This window comes from Taeniopygia guttata, chromosome 2 (genome assembly GCF_048771995.1).
Source record: "Taeniopygia guttata chromosome 2, bTaeGut7.mat, whole genome shotgun sequence".
Taxonomy (NCBI): domain Eukaryota; kingdom Metazoa; phylum Chordata; class Aves; order Passeriformes; family Estrildidae; genus Taeniopygia; species Taeniopygia guttata.
In genome coordinates, this window is record NC_133026.1 from 244,263 (window position 1) to 256,064 (window position 11,802).

An 11,802-nucleotide genomic window follows, 5' to 3' on the forward strand; every position below is an offset into this window, starting at 1 on the left:
AAACACAAGAGGTTCCCTTGGCACATCAAAAAATAGCATTTTACAGTGAGTGTAAAATGCTCTTTGCATTTCCATGTTGCTCAGACAGGTTGTAGATTCTTCCAGCTTGGAGATACTGAAAGGCTGTCTGGACATGGTACTGGGCAACCAGTTCTGCTTGATGACCTCCAGAGGGCCCTTCCAACCTCAACCATTGTATGAGCCACTGCTTTTTCTTACTGCTTACGAAGAGTTTTCTTTATTGACTATCTGTTTCCCTTATTAGCATTTATATTCTTTAGAAACCTGGCTGAGAGCCATTTTCAAAACACTGAAACGCAATATGCTGACAAGCTCACTTTTATTTACATGACCTATAAAAGAATTCTAATCCTAATAAAACAGGTTCACAATGGAGAATAGAATAACAACATAACAGACCCATGTGGCACATGTTTGTCTCTACAGAAGACGCGCTGACTCCTTACCTGCAGTGGCACACTTACACACCAAGTCTTCAAACAAAAAACAGGACTCCACTAATTAAACTTTGTGTGCAATTTACATTGTTAAAGATATTAACAGGTGAGGATGGTGGCAGCACTTGACAGAAGCATTCAGTCAGAATATAAAATCTGAAAAAGTTATGAAGAGCTTGACAGAAGACATTACAGAACACAGTATCAGTCAGTACTGGTTTTTTATCACACTGCAGCCAGTGCTGGTCACATCTCTAAAAGCATACAGCAGAATTATAACCATACAGATATAGAAAGACTAGATACAAAGTAATGCTCTTATGGAGAGGAACTGAAGCAGAGTGCCTGTTTATATTGCAGAGGAGGGGGGAAATATACAGAATAAAAATTGTCACTGTGATAAAAGGAGCACATTATCTTGTAACGGAAGAACTTTGAGGATCACCAACAAAAATGGAGGACTAAGCTCAAAATGAATGAAATGTTTTTCGTGTAAAATAGCCAGCCTGGGGCACTAACTGGCATAGGACTTGCCAAGAGACATTGAAGATGCAAACAGCAGTAATTAGATAAGGAGCATCCAGTTTTCTCAAACTTGTAAACCATTTGGCAAAGTCTGTATGTGTCAAATGCCCACAAGACACACACCAGCATTTACTTCAGAGGATGGTGGAGAGTAAAAGTACCAGACAGTCCAGAGCAAAGTCATGACAGCAGATGTTTCTCAGGTGCCCTGTCTCAGGGCACACTGCCTTTGTTCCCTAGCTGGTCTGTGCACATCCCAGGGAGATGTAGGCATAGATCTAGATCTGTGCTGTTCTTAGCAGTCCACACTGGTTCACTTCCTTACTAAGATATGTCTGGACTACCAAGCACAAAACTGGCACCAGACTTTCATTCATACAAGAATGCTAAGTATTAAGAGAACAAGCAGAGAGCCTGGCATGGCCTTTACTTCCTTGCCCCAAGCCAGCCTTGATCTGCCAAAACCCTTCTTAACAGATATTTACCCAAGTTCTTAAACCCTCCACCGGTAGAAGGTCTACAAGCAGTATATCACATTTAAATTTCCAATGGTTAACCAGCTTGTTTTTGTGGAAGGTATAAGGCTCCTAGTAAGGACCAATGGAAATCAATTAGTGCTCAGTAAAATATGGGTGTCATATGATCCAAAAGCTTCTTTTAGCCATAAGATCCATTAAGGTGTAAACAACCACGATCAATGCGGATCAACACCTGGCTTCATGGCTGGTGTTGACAGCTGGCTTCTCCAGCCATGGGATGTTCTTCGATGAATACAGATTACTAAGGAGAGAGGATTCACCATCAGCCAGTTCCCTAAAGACCCTGGGACATGTTTCATCAGGTCCCATGGACTTCTGTATATACATGTTCCTCAAATGGTCTAGGTCCTGATCTGCTCCCACAGTGGGCAGGGCTCCATTCCACCTGTCCTTACCATGAGATTCAGGGACTCCAGAGATTTGGAGGAACAATTACAAGTGAAAACTGAGAGGAAAAAAGTTGTTGAGTACCTCAGCCTTCTCCATTTTGGTCATCACCAATTCTCCATCTCATTTATTGGGGGAACAGATCCTGGCCATGAGGGCTGACATCCCAGAAACAGCCTGTGTCCTGGGCTAATCCCACAGCATCGACAGCATGTATGGGGGGGGATTATTCCTGTTTCTACTCGTCAGACCTCACCTGTGGTCCACAGTACAAGATGAACATGGATCTGTTGGAGCAATCCCAGAGAAGGCCAGAGAGATGCTCTGAGGGCTGAAGCCCCTCTGCTCTGGAGATGGGCTGAGAGAGACAAGGCTATTCAACCGAGAGAAGCAAAGGCTCCAGGGAGATTTTCTTGCTGCCTTCCAGTATTTAAAAGGGGCTTGTAAGAAAGACAGAGAGAGACCTTTTAACAAGGCCTGTAAGACAGGACAAGGGAGAACACTTTTAAACTGCTGTTTTAAAGAGGGCAGTTTTAGATTAGACCTAAGGAAGACATTTTTTACAACGAGTGAGGTGAAACGCTAGAACACGACTAGGTGATCTGTGAAGGTCCCTTCCAACCCATACCATTCTATCCCTCTGTGACCCACAGTGAATGAGCTTTTTACTTTCTCCTGCAACTGCTAAGATTGGCCCCTGTCCACACAGAGTGATCAGCCTGCCAGCCCATTCAGTTACTATGTGGTTAGCCCTATGATCTCAAGGAACAAACACGAATAAAACCCCTCAAGTAACCTTCCACTATGTCTTCTATCATGAAAATGGAAAGCTTTAAAATCTGCAAGTAACATTTTAAAATCATTCCTTGCTGGTCTCATAGCTGCAAACACAGCTCTTCTGTTCCATGTAGACACCACCTTTTAACTGTAAATTCTGCTGTTACCATGAATCATAGTATTTGTCAGGGGAAAATGACTGGCTTAAATCTTTAAAATTAATATTTATAAATTTTTGATATCATGCTTTGTTGGGCCTCACAATTTCCCCAAGTGAAGTCGAATTTCTTTCACATCCTAGACTCATAAAATGTTAAGGAGTTGGAGTGGACTTAAAGGTCATCTAGTTCCAAGCCCCTCTGTCCTGGGCAGGGACACCTCCCACTAGACAAGGTCACTCAAGGCTTTATCCAACTCGGCTCTGAGCACTGCCAGGGTCAAGGCATCCACAACCTTCCTGGGCAGCATGTGCCAGTTTCTAACTATTTTCACAGTAAAAATTTCTTCCTAATATCTAACCTAAATTTCCCCTCTTTCAATTTGTACCCATTACTCATTTTCCTGTTACTGCAGCTGCTAACAAAGAATCCCTCTCCAGCTCCTTTGCAGCCCCTTCAGACACTTCCACATAATCTTCTCTTCTCCAGACTGAACAGTCCCAACTTTCTCAGCCTGTCTCCATAGGGGAGGTGCTCATCAAAAGCATACCTGCAAATCAAAGGCCACATGCTGAAAAGTTAACTTTACATGATTTCCCACTTCAATGCAACAGACGTGCCTGTAAATATAAAAATCTGTAACTTGTAAATTGTGTTTTCTTCTCTGCAGTTTAGGATCTCAAAAGGAGCTGAACTACCTTTAAACAAGTAATTTTAAGAAATTTATTCACAGGCAATGAGTAAGTGTGCCATATTTGAAGGTAAAAAATACAATGTTGAATAGAATCTTGCAGCAGGCAAATTCTTCAGTCTAGCTAAAGCCTTCAGTCTAGCTAAAGCTAGTTCTGTTCAGGGAGAAATGCTTCTACCCCTTGCTTTGGGCACTGATCACAGACAGACAGAGACACCACCTCCATACCAGTACAGAAAACAGAGAAGGCTACAGCACTGTAAGAGGCCAGAAAGAAAAGGATAGGAAGTTTGTCTCTCAAACTCTGAAACCTGTGAATGCAGAGTTTTTGGGTTTTTTTTTTTTAATGGAAGGAAAACATTTTTCCATTTTTTCCAAAAACTAAAACAATTTCCATAAAATTCATGAGGTCCTTGTCAAGCACAGAGCTGCCAGTGCTCTCAAATACATGCAGGTACAGAAATGACAGTGTCATTGTCATTTCCCCATCTACTCAGTGAATATTGGAAACAACTGACAAGGGCATTTCAGGCTGTCAATTCACACCTCACTTGACAAACACTGAGGAAATCAAACACACCTCACTTGTTCCTCACTCTGAGGAACATTCCCAGAAGAAGACCTGTTAGCCAGTGTCTGCATTATGAAAACACTATGGAGAGCACATTGCAACCTTGTGAACTAGATGAAAAGGCACATAAACTGTAGATACCTGCCTGGTTCCATGTACCCAGGACATTTCTGTATAAATGTAAAACCTGGATAACCCCCCTAGTATAACACCCAAACTCTTAATCCTTCACAGTTTAAATTAATAACCATTCAATTCCTCCAGCTGCATCTTTCCAGAAAATATAAGCTCCTGGAATGCTGGTCAATTCAAGGAGAGACCACCAAATTCCAGGTGTTAGTCCAAGCACTCTGCTTGGAAACCACTGCATTGGGCAAGGAGACGGCGCTGAGTGATAAAGAGAATGGAATGTTGACATTAACATCTTCATCAAAAAACTGAAGGAGTTTTCATACATAAGCCCTTCCAATTCCAGTGAGAATTGTTATAACCTAGGCTGTTTATTTCCAAAGCAAACAGTATTCATTTTTTCTACCACACAATTTACACTACCAGTGAGGTGACCTGTGTAGGCTGTGAAAGGTGAGAAGTCACCAATCCAGGTGTGGCAAAAACAAAAGTCCCCTACAGGCATGCTGTGTACTGGCTCGGAAAACAGACAAGTAGCCACAGGTGGATATTCACAGCAGAAGCAACAAGAAGAATGTAACTAATGGTAGAAAATGAGGATGTGAGTGACAGATTTGGGCACCTTATCATGGAGATGCCCAATGCCCATCCAGCAACAGCAAGTACTGAAGAAGTCTTCCTAGCTGGGAAGAGCTAATTTAAACCTGCACTGAGAAGCATGAAACCCCACAGATCAATAACCACCTGACAAGAACTAATCATGTTTACTTGTGGCAAATGGAATAATGAATTACCACAAAGAATACCTGCTACTACTACTACTTCTACGACTCCTCTTAGCAACTGCATCCTCCAGTGTCACTTCCTCTGAACCAGTCCACTCTGCCAGACCAGCATCCTCCTGCCAACACTAGCACACCCTACCACAGAAGTAACTGGCTATTCAAATGACCCGTTTATGTCAGCAGCAGCAAGCTGGTGTCTCAGGATTTAGTTCACAACACAGTATTTCCCACATGCCCAAAGGCAAACATTTTCCATCCCCAGTCCAAAGCACAGACACATCCTTCCTGACTAAAACGGGTCACTTTTCAAAGAGCTAAAACCTACCTGTATCAGACAAGACAGCTGAACACCTGGAGTCACATCTGTGTAGACCAAGAGGAAGCAAGAAACTTATCCTGTGGATGGAGCAGGAGACCAGCTATTATGTCATGATGAATTAGCAGGAGATGTTCTCAGTGACCTTAAACAGGAACAGCTCTAAGACAGCAGGCTGAGGATACATTTGGATCCAGCTCTGAAAAGAGAAAGTACATACCGGGTGAGAGCGAAATAACATACAATAAAAATAACATTTCCTAGAACAGCATGAACCCACGTGACACTTCATAAGCAACACAACTTGTGGAAAAAGAGAAGGGGAGAAGAAAGGGAAGATGAGACTGACATAGCAGTTTGGGACTTCTCTGGAGACTGTGCACATAGGTGCATGACCAGGCTGCCAGGACAGCAGTTTTGCCCAGGCACTGGCCCATCCATGTAGGCTCTTCAGTTTCCCCACAGGACCAGGCTTGTATTAGTGGAGTTTGGAAAGAACACAGAGGTTACTGCTTCCCATAACCTGTCAACCTATTGATCAGGCTCTGATAAGAACAACAGGGTGGGTAGGATTGGAGTAGACCCCTGGAATTTGCCTGTCCCAAGAAGCAAGGATATCATCTCACACAGTTGTTCTCAACCTTGGGAAAGCAGGCCAGTTTAGGAACAGTAACCAAGTCATCTTGTTTTCATCCTTTAAAAAATCAATTCCTTAAAGAACTCAAAATGAACTCCTACCAGAACACTCCAGCATTTTTTCAGGCACCATTAGCTGCCTGAGTAGGTTAAGCAGAGTGTGGCAGACTGGAATAATTAATGATCCTACAGATTTAGGGCACAACCAGGCAGCTTCAGTGTCTGCATGCTATGATAGCTCCCAAAGAAGACGAAGCAGGCTAAGAAGGAAAAGGAACCTTCCTCTCCACGGGAGAGCTGAGGCGGTTGCACCTGCACATACAAAGCCCTGCTGCTCCTGACAGCTCTGTACTGTAGCTGATGAAGAAAAGCAGCATTACAGCAGAACAGGTGTGAGCACCAGCGCACACAGCATTCTCAAGCATAAGCTCACATCTAGACATTCAAATAGAAACAACTGTTCAGAAAATGGAAAGGCAAGAAAGGGAAGTATGAGCATTGCAGTGCCAGCCTGGGCAGTGCCAGGCAGCATGAGCAGAGCGGATAACTCCACCAGGAACAGGACTAAGGCTCTGTATCTAGTGGGGTCAAAAAAAGGGAAGAACAAGGGGCAAAAAGAATTCTGCTGAAACAGAGCAGTAGTCAAGGAAGGACAGAGCTCGGGAACCCAGGGGCTGAGGCAAACACTGCAGTGGAGGCAGCACAAGTGAGAAGGGCGACTGCATGAGGTACAGAAAGGAATATTACTGCAACATGGAGGAAAAGTAGGAGAGCAAAGGCTGAGTGTCCTCACCCTGCCTTAGGGGCAAGGCCGAGCTGCAAGTTCCTCCTCACAGAGAGATCAGGGAATTTCTCGAGGGAAGACGAGCTCAGCTTGTTTGGTTGGTGGTGTCCCCATGGAAAATAGCAGATTGTTGATTGCTGACAACACCAAGGAACTGGTTATTTCCAGAAGCTGCAGGACTTCCTTGAATGGGTGGTAGTGTGAAGTTGGTCTCTCCAAGAAGGGCAGTGCTGACAGCACCAGGCAAGGATAATGCACACTCTCCCAGATCATGCTAACTGGTGAATGACATTGCTTGCTCCTCAGTCCCCCATTTCAATTCTACTTCAGTTTCTCCCAGCAGCAACTTGCACGCAGGGATCCTCCACAGGCCACGGTGATGGAGGGGGCAGAGAAGAGTTCAGGCTTCAGGGAACAGGAGGGAGGAAAAGAGCAGCAATCTCCAGCAGCAAACTCCTGGTGCCAAAGTGAGATGGTTTGCCTGTGTGGGAAGTCAGGTGATATTCCAGAAGGCCACGCAGAGCATCAGTCTCTCACAGACACAGATCTGTTAGTCCTGAGAGAGTATCTTGGACCATGCATCTCCCTCTGAAGACAGAACTGAGAGGCATCTTAGAGGCAGCAAGTCAACTACTCTCTCTCAAAAGCTGCCATCTCCTGTGTGAAGGCTGGTGGTTCCTGGAGCAGCAGAGACAGCAGTCAGCTAGATGCAGGGCAGCGCTGAGGGGTCTCCAGGGACAGGGTGTTAAGAAGAGGACCCTCCTCTCCAGAGGATGCATGCATCATGTCAGGGCAGGATGGGCAAACCCAGAAGAGTGATGGTGTCTCCCTCGGTAAAGTCAGTCCCTGCTAAAGGAGACCCTCCCGAGGGGGCCTGCAGCCCACATTCGGGAGCGGTAGATGAGCACTGGGCTCCCCCTTTTTGCCTGCCCCTCCGAGCGAGCCGAGTTGCTGCGAGGCAGCAGAGCCGCCGGGGCTCGGCGGAGGAGCGGGGCCCGCGCCGGGACACCCGGCGGGGCCAGGAGGGCTCTGCACCGCCTAAAGCCGAGTCCGCGGGGCAGCTCAGAGAGCGCGGCGCGGCAGCCGCCAGGCTGCTCCAGCCGCGGCTCCACGAGCGAGCGGCAGCGGAGGAAGGAGGCACCGCCGGGCGGGACCGGCGGCGCAGGGGTCCGCCCGGACTCCACCAGGCTCCCCTCCGGCGAGCCCTGCGGGCAGCGCCCGGGCGGGAGCAGCAGCGGCGCTGCCCGGCGTCCGTGCCCGGCTCCGGGTACCTGGCAGGTACCTGGGCGTCTGGCAGATGCCCGGGCCGGGGCGGGGGGGCCGCGCAGCGCTCACCGTCCCGTCCATGCTCCGCTCCCGCCGCGGCCGTCCGCGCGCGGAGCGCCTGCGCGGCGCTGCGGAAAGCGGCCAGGGACCGTCTGTAAAGTGCATCTCGCCCGCCGCGCCGGGGGAGAGGGTCCCGCACCGGGAGCCCGGCCCCGGCCGCGCTGCTGCGGCGGGAGGGCGGTGCAGCTGCGGCCCCTGCCCCGCTCCCAGCCTCGCGGGGGCGGCGCGGCACGGAGCTCCTCCCGGGGACAGGTGGGTGCGGCGCCCACGCCCTCCCAGCCCAAGGGGTCGCTTCGGCTGCGCCGCCTCGACGGAGCTCGAGAGAGAGACGGACTGGCTTTAGGTCCGCCGCCGCCGCCAGGGTCCCCAGCCCCGCCGCCCCTGCTTCCGCCACTACAGCCACCCCCTTCTCTCCCCACCGGCGCCCCGCACGACCGCCGGAGCCCCCTGACTACCGCGGCCCCCAGCCCCGCGCCCCGCACTCACCGCCGCCCCCTGCCGCCCCCGCCGCCGCGGCCCCGGCGCGCTCGCAGCGCTCCCGGCCGCCGCCGCAGCCTCCGCGCGCTCCCCAGCGCCGCCTGCCGGCCCCGCGCGGCATCGCCCCCGGGCCGCGGTGCCCGACGCAGAGCCCCCGCCCCGCCCGGTACCGAGCGGGGCTCGCACCCACAGCGGCCGGGCGGGGCTCACCGGGAGGCAATGAGAATTCCAGTGGCGACGGGGACGGTAGTAGCAGGATGAGAAAGCAAAGAGGCCCGGGGAGCTCTGAGGCACGTACAAGCCTTCAAACTGGGAACCTGCCCACAGCTGCGATCCACTCTCCGCGCGCTTTGCCTGGTGTTAAGCAGCTGGTGACTCCTGGGAAGGTGAAGATGAGCGTACTGGGCCTGGCGGGCTACAGGTCTGTGGTGCGGTGTCAGTTGTAATAAGAAAAGGAAAATTGCTTCTTAAACACCAAGAGGGAGATCGCTGTGACGTGCACTTTGACAGAGCAATTAGAAGGAACCCTCAGTGTGACCCGCCAAAGCCCTGCAGTCCATGGGGATGAGGGAAGTTTGGATGGAATGAGCACTGACAATGAATACTTTGGAGTAATGCTCCAAGGAGCTGTGACGAAGCAGTGAAAGGACTGAGCTCCACCTGCAAAGAGCCAAGCAAACCTGACAGCTTCACACGCTCAAAATCAGTACAAGTCTAAAAGATGAAGTAAACGAAGTAAAATATTGTAAAGATCACAAGGTGGATTTAAGTCTTAGTGGGTGTTTTTAAGGAGGGGACTGAGCACATGCTTTTGGCTTTTTCACTACATTTTCTGTGTCACATTTTCAAGCTTATTTCCTACAGTTATTTGTACCAGGAAAACATTGTTGCAAATGGAAAATGAGCTTCTGTGGTACCTGTCACCAGAAAATTACCCCCTTCGAGAACCCACAGTTCAGCATGCATGCTGAGCAGAAAAGGTAATTGCTTAGCACATCCAGGAAAGAGTTCCTAATGGGAGAGGGTGACTGCCTTGGCTGAAGGACAGGTCTAGGGAGTGAGTCCTGGGACAGTGGGGCATGAAAGCATCTGGTATAGTGGGGTTCAGGCCACAACTTCTGGCTTGAGACCAAGCTGGCAGCTGGACCTCCACATGCTCTGCAGTGCTGTCCAGAATATTTCACAATGGATGTGTGACAAGGCAATGCTCCAGGCCAAATAGAAGACAGCAAGCTGCTATGAAAAGAACTCTTTGTACTGGAGTTGAGAATGGAGGAGTATGCTGAGCTGTAGCTGGGGAAACATGCACCTGTTAATGAGAGCATCCTGTCCTCTCTCTGCTCATCTGACCAACAGCAACTCCAGAACTTCAGTGAAACAGTTTAGACCATCTGCAAGACCTGGGTTGCACTCTCCAGTGTGCTGGGAACCCCTTGGGGTTGTGCAGCTTGTGAACTGTGACTGAGTGGAGGAGCTGCCCAGACAGACCTGAACTGCTGGTCGGATGCACAGCACCCAGGGAGCAGAGGGGAGGCCACCCTGGCAGATCCCCCAAGGGAGATGGGCTACTCGTCCAGGTCACATGGCAGAGGCACATCATTTATCTTCTGGTCTTGGAGAAGACTGATGGACACTATGATTAGATACAATAGCCGAGTTCACAGCATCTGGGTTTGGGTTTTTTTGGGTGTTTTTTTGTTTGTTTGGTTTTTTGTTGTTTTTAAGTATACTTGTTAATTTGGGATAGAGTAGCAGCTCTGTCACAGATGAAAAAGTGGAGAGTCTATTTTTACCTGTTTCTTGAAGTTAAAAATGCACCTGGGACCAAAGCTTCTTGTGTTTGTAACATATACTACACATCCTTCTCTAGGATCAACAGATTATTCCAACAGGATATGTCAGCCAGTCTAAACATGCAATGGATGAAATTACCTTCACAACTGAAGACAAGGAAGAAAAATATCCATTGCTGTGGACACAAAGAACATGAAGTATACACAAAAGTAAACACACCCAGTGCATGTTGGGGAAAGCAGGGACATCACAGAAGGGTGCACATTTCTTCAGGGCTATAAGATCAAACCTGACAATCATGGTAATTTGTCTTTCTGGCCAGTACATGACCCCACTGTAGTACACAGACTCACTATCATGATCCTCACATAGTTCGTAATTTCTGGCTGAAATAAAGGGCATCCTTGAAAAAGAGCTAGTCTTTTTTAGCACAAGAGACAAAAATGGTGGCAAAGAGTCAAATCATAAGCACACCTGACTGATTTACCCTCTTCCCGACAGTGGCCAACACTGTCTGCCTATTAAAAAATCACTAAATAGGGTAGACCAAGAGTGTTCCTTCCCTGACAGCTCTCCTAACACTTACAGATTTGTAATTCAGAGACCTGCTGTACCAGAGGTTTTGGCTTTGTGTTTTAACAACCGTTGATAGATTGCTCTTTTGCAAATTTCATCCACTGTACAATGACAGTCATGAAATTTAAGGCCATGAAGGACTTACTCTACCCACTTATATTTGACAAGTAATTTCACACTTGCCTCCAATGATCTCTGTTACACAAACCAAGTAAATTGTAGCACACAGGAAAAGTTACCACTTTAATTCCACTAGCTACTCACTTTCAGCACTGAAAGCATGTGCCTGTTTTTCTTTGGAATTAAATCTGCTGCAGTCATGCCTTACCCCTGGACAACTAAAAACTGCTTTAGTATCCAGTGGTTTCACTTTGTACATGTAGTCACAACCTTCTAAGAGTTCATAGAATCATAGGAAGGTTTGGGTTGGGAGGGACTTTTAAAGGCTGTCTAGTCCCACCCTGCCATGGACAGGGACATTTCCAACTCATAATAAGGTCACTGCATGTCCCGTTCAACCTGGCCTCGGAGACCTCCATGGATGAGGTTCTTTGGGCAACCTGTGCCAGTGCTTTCCAGCCTCATTTTAAAACTGGTCTCTCATCTAGTCTGCATCTACCCTCTTTTAGTTTAAAACTGTTAAACCCAGTTTCAAGTCACTACCGCTTGTCTTACAAGAGTTCTGCATCTAACACTGTAAAATACTTCTTACAATCTTCAGGTAAGTTTTGTGAACCTCAAACGTTCTTCTTTTCTCTGTTCCCTAGAAGCCTTAAAATAGGCTGTGTGCTATGCCACCAGGACCCTTCTTGCTGTTTCACATCAACAGCAATTGATTTCTGTTTCCCCCAGAGTGTCTACCCGTAAAGATCT

The 11,802-nt window shown here is 48.1% G+C and overlaps 1 protein-coding gene across 2 annotated transcripts in view; it reads right to left on the reverse strand.

The window, feature by feature from the left end:
• Positions 1–8,703, reverse strand: part of SMARCD3 (SWI/SNF related BAF chromatin remodeling complex subunit D3) — a 79,266-nt gene extending 70,563 nt beyond the window's left edge. Inside the window, exons 1-2 of one of the 2 annotated variants that reach the window (XM_030264075.4) lie at positions 8,569–8,703; positions 5,346–5,535 (exon numbers count right to left, since the gene is read on the reverse strand). The gene's annotated coding sequence lies outside the window, so the exon portion shown is untranslated. Of the gene's footprint in view, positions 1–5,345; positions 5,536–6,765; positions 8,040–8,568 lie in introns of those variants that run through there. The other variant, XM_030264073.4, reaches the window with a different exon arrangement.
• Positions 8,704–11,802: the final 3,099 nt, after the last annotated feature.